Source organism: Engystomops pustulosus, chromosome 3 (assembly GCF_040894005.1).
Source record: "Engystomops pustulosus chromosome 3, aEngPut4.maternal, whole genome shotgun sequence".
NCBI classification, from domain to species: domain Eukaryota; kingdom Metazoa; phylum Chordata; class Amphibia; order Anura; family Leptodactylidae; genus Engystomops; species Engystomops pustulosus.
Window position 1 is genome coordinate 42,689,277 of NC_092413.1, and position 16,920 is coordinate 42,706,196.

The following is a 16,920-nucleotide window of genomic DNA, read 5'->3' on the forward strand; positions in this document are numbered from 1 at the left end:
GTAGAGTAAATTGCAACAACAGTGAATACACCAGGAGGGGAGTGACCATGCAGCTTTTTTTTTGCCATTATTTTAAATAATCGGAAATTGCAAATCTGGCTTTTGCACGGTGTTGCAGGAGCAGTGGTTCTATGTTTAAGGCACTATTTATGGGTGGGGGGGATTTCATTTGTTATTTATTTTGCCACTTTTTTACGCCAAAAAATCAGTGATAAATCTCCCCCAATGAACAGCATGAATGTTTTTTTTTTAATTATATTAGGTCCTGGTAAATAAATCTGTAAATCTGCTCAACTCTTCCTGCTCTATAACATGCTAGTTGCAGACTGAAACACATGTTTGATGTGAAATGCCGGTTACTATCATTCTGCTGAGAAGCATTGAGGCAAAATTAGTTATTCCAAACTCTTTCTAGTCCTCAGATTTGTACTTGATACTCGCCACTTGATCTGCAAATACGAAGCATATTTCTGTCAGTGAAAATGACAAGATACAGCTGTCGGCATAAGTCCAAGTTTTATCGTGTCATCACATTTTTTGCCAGTTATCAAATTGGTATATAAACACTGCTTATTATACTAGACGACTTATGTCTATGAGATTCTACGTAGTGTTTGGCGTATGACAGCTGGTCTGAAATTGACTCTCTGCCAGCATGGCCGGGGTTAATAGTAGTTCTCTATTAGATCCGAATATTTATCTGCTGCACATCAAGCAGCCACCGATGGCATTTAGGGGACGATGTTTCAGATGGGGTCAGTGCTTCAGAAGCGACATAATGGATCTTATTTATGATCGCACGGCAATGTGCTTATAACATGGGAGGCATGAGTCCAATTTCATTTAGGATGAATTATTCACTAAAATGTGTCAATGGGAGTATCTCTAGTTCCAAGCCAAATCTACATTAGCGAGTGACAAACCACAAGACATGGTGTGGGTGTTCTTATACGAGCCATATGTGAATGACAGCTGTTTGGGAATTATTGGCACGGTCTCTTAGCCGTTTCTTAGCTTTTTTTCATTTGTTAGGGGGGTTTTTTGTACCTGGTGCACAATTCTGGTAACACAGGGGCATATTTATTAATCTTATTGATGTTAGACACTTTTGTAACATTTGCTACAAAAGAGGTGATCCCCCTGTATATTTAGGACACTTTTGAGAAATCTGCTCCATTCAGTCAGACATTGGAAGACAAACCCCTGTCTTTATTCCCTAGTGGGCACATGGGCAGCATATAATGGTGCCCCTATGGTATGAGCCAGAACAGAGGGCAAGACTACTGTAAAATACTGTTCCAGCAAGATCGGTTAGAGAAGCTTCTCAATGTAAATACATCTGCTTGGTGCTGCACCAAGGTAGCTGTGTCTAGTAAGACAATGGGGCTTATTTACTAAGGGTCCGCAGACACACTTTCATCGGACATTCTGACGTTTTCGGGTTTTGCGCTGCTGTGACCGGTATTTAACAGGGAATTGTGTCTCACGCAATCGTTTTCTGTCGCAGCAGCGCTGGCTTTCATGCAACAAATGGGGGGGGGGGCTATGAGCGGGATTTAACTTTCAAATTGTGTCGCAAGATCAAGCACTTACATGCACCAGGAAGAAGAAGGTGAACTCCGGCGGACCTGAGCGGGGAGGTGACAAATGCAGGATATTGGGCGCATAATCATTGGGCAATGGACTTTCGGTGAACTCCTCCGGGCGGGTAAGAAAATGTGCCCCAATGAGACCAAGGTATTAACCAGTTTTCTGGCATACAAGCCATGCCAAAGTCTCAATTCTGTCTTTTTGGCCCTTTTACACCCTTCTTGCCACAAAAAAAGTATGGATGGGAGCAGGCTCGGACTGGCCTGCCGGGATACCGGTCAAAGCCCCGGTGGGCCCTTATCATGAGTCACCATCTCCTGCCTGTGTCTGTGAGCAGGCACATTCAGCTGAGGCTGGAGGAGGGGGGCAGCAGGGGGGACTATGACGTCCTGCAGGAGGGAGAGACAGGTTCTCTGCTCTTCCCACAGCAGCGCTGGGGCAGTGAGTAAGACATTTCCTCCTCCCTGCACTGAGCACCTCAGCCCCTGCGTCACTGCAGGAGAACATGGCCCCTGATTCACTGGAGGAGCAGACAGTGAGCTGTCACTAATTACAGACCAGAGGACGTGGGCCCCCTAGTTGTCACAGGGGGCCCCCTTCCTCCTGGTCATGACAGACATCAGGGGCCACCAATCAGCTAGCAGCTGCTGCTGGAGTGTCCTCCCACTGGCACAGCACAGGCTGCACTCATGTGCAGGAGCTCAGGATGGATGAGGAGCTGCTGCTGGAGTGTCCTCCCCTGGCACAGAACAGGCTGCACTCATGTGCAGGAGCTCAGGATAGATGAGGAGCTGCTGCTCTCCCCATGATGGCTTCCAGCACAAGAAAAAGGTACAAAATAAAAGTGCATCACATTACACACACACAGTGCACCTCATGACATCCCTGCAATGTGTACATATATATAGAATAACAGTGGACTCAAGAACTACAACTCCCAGCAGTTGAATGAGATGCTGAAAGTTGTAGTACTTTGATTGACTGTATTAAGTGTTGCTGTAGAATAAGGAGTGATCTCACACGTAACGCGCTGACTGTGTTTAGAATTGGAATCAAAGTGCACAGGGGTGGGCTTCTATGTAAACGCATGTGATGGATAACTCGCACCCGGTGTCTTGTATTGTCCAAATGCCAGGGCTAGAGGAAGTGTTACATGTGACTGCAGCCTCAGTATTACCAGCATACCCCGTGTTACATATGACCGCAGCCTCAGTATTACCAGCATAGTCCGTGTTACGTGTAACTGCAGCCTCAGTATTACCACCATACCCTGCGTTACGTGTGACCGCAGCCTCAGTATTACCAGCATACCCCGCGTTACGTGTGACCGCAGCCTCAGTATTACCAGCATACCCCGCGTTACGTGTGACCGCAGCCTCAGTATTACCAGCATACCCCGTGTTACATGTGACCGCAGCCTCAGTATTACCAGCATACCCCGCATTACGTGTGACCGCAGCCTCAGTATTACCAGCATACCCCGCGTTACCTGTGACCGCAGCCTCTGTATTACCAGCATACCCCGTGTTACATGTGACCGCAGCCTCTGTATTACCAGCATACCCCGCGTTACGTGTGACCGCAGCCTCAGTATTACCAGCATACCCAGCGTTACGTGTGACCGCAGCCTCAGTATAACCCCCCCACCTGTCATGGTGTCCAAATTGCAGATTCATCACCATTTCAATGCACAAACATTTGAATAAAAAGTGATGAAAAAACTTCTTCACTTCACAAACTGATATCACTAAAAACGTCAGCTTCTCCAGCTCCGTACATCAAAGTTTCAAAAAGTAAGAGGTGTGTGAAAGTTGTAAAACCGAGCCTGTAATAAAAATAATGCAACTTTTTTTGTCATTTATACCACATTCGGAATTTTTCTCCAGCATCCTAGTGCACTTCACGGAATATTAACCCTTAAAGGGTTAAAGGCCAGACCATTTTCATCTTTGATTTTCCATTTTTACCTCCCCGTCTTTATAAGTCCATAACTGTGTTATTTCCATGTACAGAGCTGTATGGGGCTTGTTTTCTGCATAACAAATTGTCCTTCCTAGTGATGGTATTTAATATTCTATGCCATGTACTGGAAAGCGGGAAAAAAATCCCAATGATGTAAAATTGCCTAAAAACCGTACTTCTGCCATTTTCTTGTGGGCTACGTATGTACGGCTTTCACTGTGCCCAATCATACCTCCCCTTAATTCCTTGGGTAAGTGTGATCACGAGGACACCAAATTCAGAAAGCTTTTTATTCAGTTTTTATATAAAAAATGAAAATCTTTGGTACAAAAAAAAAATGTCTTAAAGGGGTTTTCCCACGAAGACAAGTTAGGCCCTATCCACAGGCAGATAACAAGCCTCAGGCCCCATTCACACGTTGCAGTTCTTGATCTGTTTTAATTAAAAATAAAACAGGGAGGGGCTCATTCCAAAACAAAAGTGTTTCAGCAGAAAGACATATGTGTTCTGACAAAGCCCTTCCCTTTTGCGGTTTCCAATGCAGTTAAAACTCATCAAAAAACAAAAAGTGTGCATGGGGCCTTAGGCCGTGGTCACACATACTGCTAGGCGTCAGTTCATAACGCGTCGCTAGTGCACAGGGGGAGGTCCTAGGCCCAAACGCATGTGCTTTTCCAGGGAAATGCATGCGATTGATAAGCCGATCGCATGCGTTTCTCTGTAAAACGCATGTGCGTTCGGGCTGAGGACCACCCCCTCTGCGCTAGCATCGCGTTATGAACGGACGCCTAGCAGTATGTGTGACCACGGCGTGAGGCTTGTTTTCTGCAGGATTGTTGTACACGTCCTCATTTACTTCTATGGGCTCCTGCACATGGCTGTGATTATACCTGAGTGAAGTTGGCCCCCCCACCTTGTTCAAATCAAACAAAATTGGTGTCAAACGTTTGTGCTACGTTTGTGCTGGTTTATGCAGCAGAAATTTTTGTTTGTGCCGCCATCGTTTTCGAGATTTTAACGAAAGATTCCAGAGGTCATCAGAGGTCAACCAGCCCCCCCACATTGCCCAAATCAAACAAAACTGGTGCCGAACAATTCTGCTACGTTTGTGCTGGTTTGTGCTGCGCAAATTTTTGTTTGTGCTGCTTTTGTTTTGAATATATGAACAAAAAATTAAAGTTCAAAAGTTCAAGCACATTAACTGAATCAAACAAAACTGGTGTCAAACGTTAGTGCTACGTTTGTGCTGGTTTGTGCAGCAAAAATTTTTGTTTGTGCCCCTATAATTTTTAAGGTATGTTCAGGTGTTTGAGGTGTTTAGGATGAACTGGTTAAAAACAAACCTAGTGACACTTCCCTGGCTTGATCACCAGGGGGAGCTAGCAAACACATTGTACTTTGGAAGAAATGAACTCTGATGACCTCTGCAAAAAAGTATGAATATATTAAAAATGATAGCGGCACAAATGAAAATTTTTGCTGCACAAACCAGCACAAACGTAGCACTAACGTTTGACACCAGTTTTGTTTGATTTGGTTAATGTGCGGGGGCTGGCTGAACTTTTGAACTTTAATTTTTTCTTCATATATTCAAAACAAAAGCAGCACAAACAAAAATTTGCACAGCACAAACCAGCACAAACATAGCAGAATTGTTCGGCACCAGTTTTGTTTGATTTGGGCAATGTGGGGGGGGCTGGTTGACCTCTGATGACCTCTGGAAACTTTCATTAAAATCTTAAAAACGATAGCGGCACAAACGAAAATTTCTGCTGCACAAACCAGCACAAACGTAGCACAAACGTTTGACACCAATTTTGTTTGATTTGAACAAGGTGGGGGGGCCAACTTCACTCAGGTTGTGATTATGCCTGAGCTGCAAATGACAGAGCAGGTCCTATCCATGTTTGCGGTTCAGGCTATTATTATGTACTTGCATCCCGATGACAAGCAACCCATGGGGCCATTGTTTGCATACCAAGAACTGTAAAAGTGTAGTGTGCAGGAAGCCTGAGGCTGCGTTCACACATTACGTTTTTTTTGTTGCAGAAACTTAAAGTTTGTCTGCTGAATGGCAAAAAGACATGCATTCAAATGGAAGAGGAACAGTTCGTCTTTCCAAAAAATGCAATGTGTGAACATGGCCACAGGCTGCATTCACACCTTGAATTTCCAGCACGTTCAGAAACGCAATGAAAATATACAAGGGGGTGGCTCGCATGTATCCATGAAGCAGCTGGTGGGCCCCCAGAAATAATTTCACTGGTGGGCCCTTGGCACCCCAGTCCGACCCTGGATGGGAGACAAGGTAGGCCAGGGGGTCAAACTCTGTGTTGTGTTGTCTAAATGTATATAAGTGTGTGATACCTATTGTTGGAATCCTACCTGAAAAAATGATGAAATGAGTGTTGAGAAGTGATCTCTACAGGAAGTGCTCGTTATTTCGAGGCAGAGTTCATTTAAATGCACTCATTGTAGAAAAGTAGAAAAAAAAACTTCAAACATTTTGTAAAATGTGTTTAACATAAAAAACTTTTAGCCTTTTTTCTTAGCGACTAATCAATATTCTTTGTGTAAGGGAAAGTTATACAATTTTCCAATACACTTTCTGTAGCAATTCCTCATGATTATCACGGGTGGTCCCGCAACCCATATCGCGGGTCGCGGGCTCACCCTTGCCTCCCGCTCCCCGCAGGCGCAGTGCCAGCACCTCATACCTCTCCCCCTCCCGAGTCCCGGCCTCGCTCCGTGTGCTCGCGTCCCCGTGCCTTAAAAAATTTAAAGGGCCAGCGCGCCATTAATTGGCGCTGCCCATTTCCAATGAGGCTATTTATATCTGCCTCTCCCATCTCACCCTGCCGGATCTTTGTGCTTCTCAGCCTAAGAGAAAGCTCTATTGTGAGTCTCCTGCGTTCCTGTGTCTCCTGCGTTCCTGTGTCTCCTGCGTTCCAGTGTCTCCTGCGTTCCTGAGTCCCTCCATGTACCTGTGTTACCTGACCTCCTCCGTGTTCCCGTGTACCAGTGTCCCTCCGTGCTGCTGTCCTGTGTGCTGTGTTTCCGTACCCCTCTGCCTGGACCTCCTGTTGCTGACCCCGGATTAGATTCTGATGTTGCATCTTTTCCGCCTGCCCTGACCCTGTGCCTGGACTTTGACCTCAAGCTTGACTGCTGTTTCTGTACCACCTCAACCTTGGCCGCCACTGCAGACAAGTCACGCCTGAGGAACGACCTGATGGTACCACGCCGCAGCTTGTCTAACCCGCTTTGCGGCGGGCTCTGGTGAAAACCGGGTACCACTTAGACTCCGGTCCCAGGTAGTGGCTGTGTCATCATTTGCAGTTGTCCAGAGGATCCACAACCCGCAAGCCTGACAATTATTTTCTATATCTCTGCTATCTTTGCTTCTATAGGAATCTTTTCAGTTTACTTCCATAGCTAAAAAGTCTTTCCATGGTCATGTGATGTCACACAGGTGCACGACTTATTATATCACAGACAGTAACAGAGCTGTGTGTTATAATGAGCTGTGCACCTGTGTGACATCACATGACCATGGAAAGATTTCTGTCCCCTGGTAGTAAACATAGGATCTTTCTATAGAATGAGATCAAGCAGAGATCTAGCAAACCGCGAGGAATGGATACAGAAAGTATATTGGGAAATTGCATAACTTTTCCTTTCATAAACTATATTAATTATTAGCTGAAAGTGGACAACCCCTTTAAACAGTAGTTTATTTTGTGGCGATATGTTCCCTTAAACAGTCAAGGTTCACATTCTAAATCCAACAGTGTTGTGCATGAACCATTAAATACTACATGTCACATTAATATATCGGGCACACAATCTTAGTGAATCGCGGCACAGTGCATGATCGTCAGACAATGCACTTTCGTGAACTCCTCGAAAAGGTAAGTAAATGTGCCCCAATATTTATATAATCTAGGAAACATATAAGTGATAAGTTGGCTTTCCGTGTACATATAACAATTACAATAGGAGACACGTGTGTAGTCATTGACCTGTATGTACACATGCAGGAAATAAGAGTTTCTTTACATTCCCTCTGGGCATAGTAAAAGGCATTAGGAAATCAGTCAGTGACAAGCTTTCTGGAAAAAGGACCATGCATGTTATTATATTTCTCTCTTCTTTTCAGCAGAAATCCTGACCCATAACTTTTATTGCAGTATCGTTATAGAGAGACAATTAGTTCTAGTTTATCAGATATATTCATTACAAGTTTCCCTAGTCCGTTTCCACATTTCCACTAATTGACATTCCTAATTCTTGGCCTTTAAAATTCCTTTTTGTTCAGTTAATTTAGGTAACATTTTCTCCTTATTATCAGCTTATTGCAGCATCCAGTTTTGTAATGTTATCCTGTTATACCATATGTCTTACTGATGATTTTAATGAATAGCTTTGAAACTGGCTGGCAAAATTATCTACTGCACGATTGGCAGAAACATTTTATTACTTGCCTTAGTAGTATTACAGACGTAAGGACAAAGGGGGATTTATCATGGGGCACTTCCCGGGATCTGATGTTCCTACCCCTCGGCACGGCAGGAGGGATATACTAAACGGCTCTGAGACTGTGGAGCACATTTACTCATCTGTACTCATTACAGTTTAATCCCCAGTTAAATACCTGTCCCAGTGATGCAAATCCCGAAAATGTCAGAAAACCTGACCAAAGTGTGGCCGCAGGACCTTAGTAAATAAGCCCCTGTGTGTCCAGATTCCTTCCACACCAGGGTTAATTCTACACCATCCCCATCAATTTGGCAGGGCATCTCCATCTTTTCAAAGTGGGAACAGGGTGCAAAAGGGTAATAAAATGCACCATTTCAATAAGCAAAACACACCATTGGCTCAATTAGATCAATCTCCTCCTATGGTCCTGCACTTTGGAAAAGTTCCTATAGGGAATATTAAATTCTGTCCCAATGTCCACTAACCCAATGGCACTTTTTGAGCATTTTGTCTAGGAACCCAAGGTACTAATTCCAACACTATAGGGCCAAATTTGTTAAATTGAATCATATTATTTATTATACTTGCAGTTTTTTGCATTTGATTTCATTTTACATCTTTTAGGTAATATCTTTGAGTAATTCCCCTTCAGGTGTTTTATCCCACATCATGTTATTAGACTTTTGTAGGTCGTGCTTGGTATTAAGGGGGCTGCTTTTCAAAGCAGAAAAAGGAGGCTAAGGGTCCACGGAGCGGATTTTCGTCAGGTTTCTCGACGATTTCCGTTTTGCGCCGCATTTAACGGGGGATTTTAGCGCACGCGATCAGATTTTGGCGCATCGGTGCAGGCTTGCACATGACAGAAATGGGGGCGTGGCCGTCGGACAACCCTACGGATTCGGACGATGCGCAAGATTTAACATTTAGAATTGTGTCGCAAGACAGGCACTTACAAGCACCGGTAACAAAAAGGTGAACTCCGGCAGACCTCGGCTGGGAAGCGACGGATGCAGGAACTTGGGCGCACGTTCTTCATGATTTGCACCGGACTTCATCCTCGTCGGAACGTCCGAATCCGGGATCACGGCAGGACCAGGTAAGTAAATTTTCCCCATAGTTTTGCATTTAACCTCTTGGAAAACATATTTGCATACTTCAAGTGTTGTTACCTTTACACTGTGAAGATAACATACAGTAACTTGAAAAACTGAATGAAAATGATAAAGAATGGCTGCCTTTACCCTTCTTTTCATTGACCTCTGACTAGGGCTACTGTACATGGTCTTTGGCCATGAGATGGGTTTGTGTTATGCCTTTCCATGGCCAGAGATTGCAGTACTGCTCCGACTGCCGCGGATAAAAGTGAATGCAGTATTGTTACAACTCTCAAGTTTCTACAGCTGTTACATAATAAATGCAAAAGTTTGATAACACTAAAATTATGTGAATGGGTAACAATGTGATCTATGGTTAGAGATATGAATAATGCAAATCTGAATGAATGACTTGCACTTTGTTTCAATTGTTACTTCTTCTCTGTAAATAGTTGCAAAATATTATCTCCTTTTTTGTTCCCCCAAGTGTTCACTGACCTAGAGTACAGTTACAAGCAGAGTACGCCCTTGATGACTAAGTCCTAGAATCTGACTTGTACAAAGGATGCTGGTGGGGGGTGGATCAAGATGTTACGTTCTGTGCTCATTGTAATTGAAAAAGTGTGTTGGCTCTTGGTCAAGGCTTTACATAGACAAAATTTAAGAATCTAAACTGGTTCTAATGAAGATGCTGCTAAACAACATTTACTACAGAATTATTTGCCGTTGTGGCTACTTTCAATGTAACCATCTGTTATATTGGATACTGTATTTTTTTTTGTACCTGTGCAAAAATGAAATATAGGATTTTGTTTGTCCTTTATAATGCTGCAAAATAAGCTCATATTATTATACTGTTCTATTGTTTTTGCCTTGCACCATGGTCACAATCCCATGCCCTCTATATACAGTAGATAACTTGCACAGTACACTCTGTTGCCTGGCTGGTCAAGTGTCATCACATTCAAGTAGTGCACACTAGTCCTGATCCATGCTATGTGCGTTCCCGTGCATGATCGTATTGGTGGCCATGGTCTGGATGCACAAATAGAGGTCTATTGCGGGCTTCCATTAAATCACCACACCATGACCAATCCAGGCAGCCACAACACAAAAAATAGAGCATGTCCTCTTCCAGCCTTAGGTTTTATGCAGCCACAGACCCCCGTTCCTCTGGGAATGATCTTTGGTTTAGATCAGCTTGTAAATAGCTCTCTCTTTGGTGTACATGAATGGTGATTCATTTGATTAACTTTTCTTCATTAGGGGCCCTGCCACTGGACTGGACTTATTGGTCATGCAGTGCTTCTGTAGGTAAAATGTAGGTAAAAAAGTTGTTAAACTAAATGGTCTATCAGATCTATGAAGGTTCCTGTTTGATTTCTCTTTCTGATGGTTCCAATATTGTTCCTTGTACTGTGAATTTATAAAGAAGATCCCTGCAATGAACTTTGTGTTCTCAATGCTCAATGTTTTGATATGACTTTATCTGAGTTGTACTTTTTCTCTTTCAAAACCTAATAAAAATACAGATGGAAACAAACTGTATTAAAGGAAGTGTCTCATGTAGTCAACTAAGAATGACTTTGGCTCAGGATTTGGCTGATCAACTGGTGCCAGTTCAGTAACCACTGGAGATATTATATGTCATTGAACATTAGTCAACGAGAGATAATTGGGCACATTTACTTACCGCGATCCCCGATCCGGACGGTCCAACGAAGATGAAGTCCGGTGCGATTTACCAATATCGTGCGCCCGAGATCCTGCATGTCTCGCTTCTCCGCTGAGGTCCGCCGGAGTTCACCTTCTTCTTCCTGGTGTATGTGAGTGCAGGGCTTGCGACACAATTTGAATTGTTAAATCTTGCGTGTTGTCCGAATCCGTCGGATCGTCCGACGACCCACCCCTGATTTGTGTCGCATAAAAGCAGGTGGCGATGTGCCAAAATCTGATCGCATGCGCCAAAAACCCCAGTTAAATGCAGCGCATAACGGAAAAATTTGGGAAACCTGACGGAAATGCGTTCAGCGGACCCTTAGTAATTGTGCCCCAATATCTCCAGTGGTTACTGACCTGGCACCTGTTGATCAGCCAGTTGCTGAGCCAATGTCATTCTTAGTTGTCTTCATTGGACATTTCCTTTAATATGTAAAACATTTTCTCTATAGTACGTTAGCATAATTTGCTAGGGCAAAATGTTTTTTACCCTTGGATTGTTACTGAAAAGGCACAATACTCTCAAATAGCCTAGATGCATAGATGTACCGTAATTCAGAATCACTGGGGCAGATTTACTTACCTGGTCCCATCGCGATCCTGCGGTGCGTTGTCCGACCAGGATTCGGTTCCGGCGCAATTCATCATGCGCCCAAGTTCCTGCATGTGTCGCTTCTGCGCCGTGGTCTGCCGGAGTTCACCTACTTCTTCCTAGTGCATGTGAGTGCTTGATCTTGCGACACATTTCCTTTTTTAAATTCCGCGGTTTGTCCGTATCCGTTGGGTTGTCTGACGGCCACGCCCCCGGTTTCTGTCGCATGCAAGCCGGCGCCGATGCGCCACAATCCGATTGCGTGCGCCAAAAACCTGGGGCAATTTGTTGCAAATAATTGCGAAACCCGATGAAAGTGTGTCGTTCGGACCCTTAGAAAATGAGCCCCTCTGTATCGATTGTAATTTGCCATTTAGTAAAAATTGCTTAAATTTTGTGGGCAAGAAATTCTAGCACTCTCTGTTTCATAGAAAACTAACAAGGATCCAACCAATCGGAAACCTAAAATTAATTATATAACTCATTCTGTATTTATGAGGTTACTCTCCTAATACCCAGGAACATGGACAAGTTAAAACCAATGACCTCTCTTGTGGAGCTGCATGACTCACACCTGCAGAGGCGGAGGGGGTAGCATTGTTGAAATAATGAAGCGCGTGCTGCTTAACTGTTGCTACAGAAACTGTAGCCAAGCAATGGGTGGTCTCTGCCCTCGTAGAGGTTTACAAAAGGCACGTGCCAGATGCTATTTAACAGCCATTGTGGACAGCCGCTCAAGGACAAGTGACAGTTCACTTTGTTGCAATGCAAATGACATTGACAACACAGATTAGAAGAAGATAGAAACTGTATAGTATGCGTTGGTTCATAGAAACAGAATAGAACAATAGCCCTTGGTCATAAGGCAACTATTTCACCACAGATAAATCTTACAGCTGCTAAACAATGTCCTGCATACAGCTGGATTACTGATCTACAAAGAATATGAGTTATCCTTGTAGACTCCAAGTCTAGTGGTGACTAAGATGCACATATCAGAATGATTGTAGTGTATGCAATAAGAATATAAAATAGAAATAGAGGCGTTATAAAAATTAGAAATACATTACCTATAACATACTCATATCATTTATTTTTACTAAAATATTTTTAATACTAGATTATTTATTCAATTTGCTGTAAGTGATTTTTGGGCACTGTCATGTCTGAGCTGCTGCATTCAGTATATGTATATATATATATATATATATATATATATATATATATATATATATTTGCATTAGATTGGTGGGGGTCCATCATCCCCTGCCCCCTTTAATCAGATAAGAGCAGAAGTGCTTGCAACACCATTATATACTTGATAAAGTCAGGAGTAGTCAATTCCATCGATTCAGTAACGTTTATAGAAAAGAACCAAAAAACAATGAAAGAGGGCAAGGTGGGGGATATTGTCAAGAAAAAACAATGTCCAGGTACATATCACCTGTTGCTCACCTGGTCATCACTTGATGCAGTGCATTGAAAGGAATACTGAGGGTCCTATGATGGATTCGGTAATGGCTAGGCTCAACTTTCATTCAGTTCTTTACAAGCCTGTAGTAACTTTCGATAAGAGAGAGTGTTTGTTTAAAGGCTCACCTTCATCCTAAACCGTGCTCAGGAGCACGCCCGGACCTCGACGTTTAACATAAATGCTCAAGTAAAGATAATTCACTCCAGCACTGGTAAATCCTTTTTAAAAGTTTCCAAGCTTTATTTCCTCCGACAACAGGTATACATTAAAACAGAATGTACAAGTGCCATCACCCAATATATCCTTCGTGGGTGTTGGTGATATATTCCTCTACGGCGGCCATCTTGACCAAGAGAACTTAACAGACGCCATTACAGGTCTGGTCTGGGGAAGGGGGGGGGTGTATGTTGCCCACTCAGAAGCAATAGAGTTAAATGTTTTAATTCAGCTATTTTTCTTATCTAAACTGTTGTTTTCCTTTCATATTATCCTTGGCATTTTTACTGTCCTTCGGCCTCTGTTTTCTTATTATTTGTTTTGGTTATCAAGAAGTTTCTGGAGACATTCTCTGTACATTCTGTAGTATAAACATGTTTGTGAACAAGGCCTGTTAATTTTTTTCACAGAATGTGACGGTGTATTCATCATGGCCAATAGCATTACAGTATTCTTATCTCCTTCTTCATGCCCCCCCCCCCAAATGCTGTTTTTTTCTGTCTGTGATATTATGCATTTGAGAGATTAAAACGGGGGAGAAGATCTTTACATACACTAAGAGACTGACGTGTCTTGGGTTTGTTCTCTCCTCCTGGTACCGGGAGCCATGACATATTTAATTTAAAAGTCACCTGTACAACATGAAGGACTGTTTTAAGTCCTAGATAAAAAAATCTCTAACAGTGAGGTACCGGCCGGTACCCCACAAAGGATATATTTGGTGATGCCACTTGGCCGGTACCCCACAAAGGATATATTTGGTGATGCCACTTGGCCAGTGGAGTTCTTGGTTGTCGAACTGTCACCAATCTCTTATTAATACTCTTGGATGGGTAAACATGGAATTCTTTAGTTTCTCTTCCTGGAAACTGCAAAAGCTAGGAAATGTAAATCATCTTACTACATCTCTGGTATCAGACTGTGGGGGATAATTTACTAAGGCCCGTGCGCCAGTTTTCTGTCAGAAAACCGGGGACCAGATTACACATACAAAGTCCAACAGAATTGTGTCACACACCCCACATTAAAGGAGCACCAAAAAATGTGGTGCACTCTGTCAGAGAAGTGCAGAGGGTGCCAAATTCATGAAGAACGGGTGCCAGAAATCCTAAATCTGGCGCCCTCTACACTATACACAGGCAGACTGCACATAGTACACACTGCACTGTTCTTAGTAAACTCCTTGCTGTATGTTTAAATTGCTACTTACTAGCTGCATTTCTTTATGAATTAGTGGAATATTTACAATATTCCAAGCGTTAAGAATATTAACAGTGTTTTGTCTTAGTCGATGCACCATATCGATGAGACCCATCCCTTGGAAAGCCACTTAGAACATCCAGTGGTGCAGGAAGCACAGGCTTTTATGATAATTGTCCAGAAAGTCCTATACAAGTCAGCTTAGTGCAGCTCATTTACTGATGGTAGATGTCCCAAACCTACTTGCTTGTGCCCTCTGTCAGGGGATGATCTCATTTCCATGAAGTCCTGGGACATCAGCATTGTTCTAAAAAAGACTTTCTAAAGATATTCCAAGGACTACGGCACCTGAGTGTCTTTTGGTTCCGCCTCCTGCTGATATATGCACACTCCCCTATGTGTTCAGGGGCGGAGCCGAGAGGCGCTGAGGCCTATGTCACCCAGATCATTTGAATATCTTTATAAAGTGTTTTTTAGAGCAATGCCGATGTACCAGGACTTCATAAAAGTGAGATCATCCCCTGACAGATGGGACGGGCAAGTAAGTTCGGGGCGACTACCATTAGGAAATCTGGTGGTAGATGTCTTTTAATTATCTTTTCATAACATGAATAATTTTACATGTTCACAGATTTCATTTACCAGCTCATTAGTGACATTGATTGTATGTAAAAACTTCAAAATTACATTTTATCTGCAGTTTATATCGGATTTCAGTATGGAACTAAATATGCTTGTGTGGCCCTGATTTTGATTGCAGTTAACAATGTGATCATCTATAATTTTTTACTCTGGGCACTTTGCCCAGTAGAAAAACCTAATAAAACATAATAAAAAGGAAACAAAATTCAATTTGGCCCAATTCCCAGGTCATTATCATACCACTAGACAGATATATTTGCCAGAGTAAAGCATGATTAAATCCCACATATGTGTTATCAGATTATCTACACCTCGTATAGAAATTAAACACTTCATAGAGTATTTGTTTTGAAGTTGAATAAACCTATAACATATAGGGCATGTGATGGGACATGGCATTGTATATTGTACAATTATGCTCTCCTTGCATGTAATTAAAGTTCCCATCATTAGTATTTTAACTGCATTCCCCACAAGACAAAATCTACCATCAAAATCAAGAATTAATAAACCAGGGACACTTACTCATAGAGCCAGGTACCGTGACTGTGATTATATTCTTATATTTGTTATCCATGGTTTCCTTCATTTTAAAATCAACTTTTTAAATTATTCTAATTAGACACAAGGGTGTTACCATAGCCCACCCATGCTGTGCCAGCTTTACTGGATGTTACACTGTGCAGGAGCATTTCCCCCATCCTCTGCTGCTGTAAGCCAAGGCAAGGAGGGGCTCGGGCAGAGCCCTTCTGCTTCATTAGCATAACTTTAAAGTTCCTTTTAGAAAGAAGGAGGCCATGGAGGCACACATCTATGTGAATGCAGCCTAAGCACTAACACACCCCTCTAGTTGAAAATGTCTGTAAAGTATTGGACAAATGCAGCCGCAACACAAAACTGTCGCAGAAACTTTAATAAGAGACATCCTTTTCAGTCAATGTTAGACAAAAAATGGTTTAATATATCTGGGCCACAATCTAAATGTCAGTTATGAATATTGTGGAGACTAGCTACTGTGATGTCTCTAAGGCTACATTCACACACATGTATGGGGGACGTATATACAGCCGACGTATATACGGCCAATATACGTCCCCCATACACTTTTATGGCTCATGGCACTGTACGGGAGCGGTACGGTGCAGCACACGTGCGGCACCGTATCACTCCATAGCCCGGGAAAAGATAGGACACGTCCCATCTTTTCCCGTGTTACCGTGCCATGTGCCATATGTTCCTATGGAGAGGGGTGGGGGTGAGCAGCACTCACCTCCTCCTCCTCTCCCCGTGCGCTGCCATGTGCTTGCCGTACTACGGTACGGCGTGCAGCGGCAGTGTGCATGTAGCCTAAGGGAGAAAACAAAAGTTTCTGCTTTCTCAATAATATGCTTTCCCAGAAGCTGCATGGAGGTTATTATACAGCACTATGGAACAGTACTAATGTGAATAAACACAGAAAGCCTAATCTTATGTACATCATCACGTCTCAATAGACTCGCCTATTATCTACCATTCTCTACCCCTAGGCATTCATGGGCCCCGGTACCTTTGATACTTTGCTGAGCAGGCACAGCTAAATCAGCAGAGATTTCAAAGAGATCGAGAGTTCAGAAAGAATTTCTGAAGCTAGGGATTTGAAAAGGATAGTGAAAGGGGTCAACTTTCTACAACGTTTCTTACATTTCTGTCTATTATTGATTTATAAAATGTTTGTTAAGGACCCTTTAAAAATCTAACCAGTCACCATGAAAATATTACTCAATCTATATTTTATATTTTAAAGATCTGAAAATTCTGAATTCTGGAATGAATATACAATGATGGAGACACCTGGAAAATTAAACCGGCTGGGATAGTATGTACAATGGTTTTGTGATAAAGAACTATGACGGTAAGTATTTATTGTACATTTAAAAATGACTGTAAGTATCTAACATCCCATTCTTAAGTGT

At 42.7% G+C, this 16,920-nt stretch overlaps 1 long non-coding RNA gene across 1 annotated transcript in view; it reads left to right on the forward strand.

The window, feature by feature from the left end:
* The window catches only part of LOC140120455 (uncharacterized), a 72,389-nt gene extending 55,536 nt beyond the window's left edge, over positions 1 to 16,853 (forward strand). The window contains exon 3 of the long non-coding RNA XR_011853800.1: positions 16,752 to 16,853. This is a non-coding gene — a long non-coding RNA (uncharacterized lncRNA). The remainder of the gene's footprint in view (positions 1 to 16,751) is intronic.
* Positions 16,854 to 16,920: the final 67 nt, after the last annotated feature.